The sequence below is a fragment of the Bos taurus genome, chromosome 18 (genome assembly GCF_002263795.3).
Source record: "Bos taurus isolate L1 Dominette 01449 registration number 42190680 breed Hereford chromosome 18, ARS-UCD2.0, whole genome shotgun sequence".
NCBI classification, from domain to species: Eukaryota; Metazoa; Chordata; class Mammalia; order Artiodactyla; family Bovidae; genus Bos; species Bos taurus.
This window is the reverse complement of record NC_037345.1, coordinates 51863541-51865095: the sequence shown is the minus strand read 5'-3', so window position 1 is coordinate 51865095 and position 1555 is coordinate 51863541.

The window sequence follows — 1555 nt, the reverse complement described above, 5'->3', positions numbered from 1 at the left end:
GAACAAGGCCATATCTGCCCTTCTCAACAGAGGATGAATGAGGGGGGGCCACTTTTTCACAGGCTCCTGGAATTAGGGGGTCATATTGTAGGACCCAGGCATTCGAGACCCTGGCCTTGGGAGCTGTCCCATACAGCCTTCCACCCAAAGCCACCTCCACATCTATTTCTGGCCTCCAAATTCAACTTTCCAACTCACTGACCCAGGCATTAACCTTCCAGTCTCTTCTCCCACATCCAAAGGTCAAGACTATTTTGTTGCTCTAAAGGGACACATCTGCGTTTCCTAGGGGGCTCTGAGACAGGAGATGAATAGGAGATGACCCCTGGGAGCCGTGCCATGAGGACTAAGGACAAGACTTCATCCCCCTGCTGCTCTGTGGGCAAGAGATAAAGGCTGGGCTATATTTCCTAGGATGCTCTCAGGCCAACTGAGAAAAAGCCAGAACTACCATTTCTTTTGTTTCTTTTTAAAATTTTTTTTTTTGTGTGAGAACTACCATTTCAATGGTACTCTTTGACCACAACATGGCAGAATTCATGTTTTCCATGGTTTGCTGAGGCAAGCCCCCAGAGACAAAATTGTTTCCCTGGAACCGTATGATTTAAGGAAGAAAAAGAACATTTTCTATGGTGTCTGGGGGCAGGTGGAGGACAGGGTTTCTTTTCTTTTCTCAATTTTTATTTTATATATGGAGTATACTTGATGAACAATGTTGTGTTAGTTTCAGGAGTACAGCAGTGTAATTCAGTTATACATATACACGAAAGTGAAAGTGTTAGCTACTTAGTCATGTCTGACTCTCTTGTAGCCCCATGAACTGTGGCCCACCAGGTTCCTCTGTCCATGGGATTCTCCAGGCAAGAAAACTGGAATGGGGATCCATTCTCCAGGGGATCTTCCCGACCAAGGGATCGAACCCAGGTCCCCAGCATCATGGGCAGATTCTTTACCACCTGAGCCACTAGAGAAGCCCCATTTTAAATATAGTGGTGCTATATGTCAATCCCAAACTCCCAACCTATCTCTTCCTGCCCACTCCCAGAGACAGGATTTCTTTTTAAGATCTTCTCAAATCATATATCCAGGCTTCCCAGATGTCTCAGCAGTAAGGAAGCCACCTGCCAATACAGGAGACGCAAGAGACCAGGGTTTGATCCCTGCATCAGGAAGATCTGCAGTAGGAAATGGCAGCCTTCTACAGTATTCTTGCCTGGAAAATCCCAGACAGAGAAGCCTGGTGGGGTACAGTCCATGGAGTTGCAAAGAGTTGGACATGACTAAGCACATTCACACACAAATCATATATCACCAACTGTCACTGTGGTGGCCTAGAAGGATGGGGTCAATATCACCTCTGAACTTCCCTGGTGATCCCATGGTTAAGACTACATGCTCCCAATGCAGGGGACCCGGGTTTGATCCCAGCTCAGGTAACTAGATCTCACATGCTGCAACTAAGAGTTCGAATGTCACAACTAAGACCCAGCATAGTCAAATAATAATAAATTTTACAAAACTAGAATGTGGTGGAAGTGGCACCATGGGAAGCCGA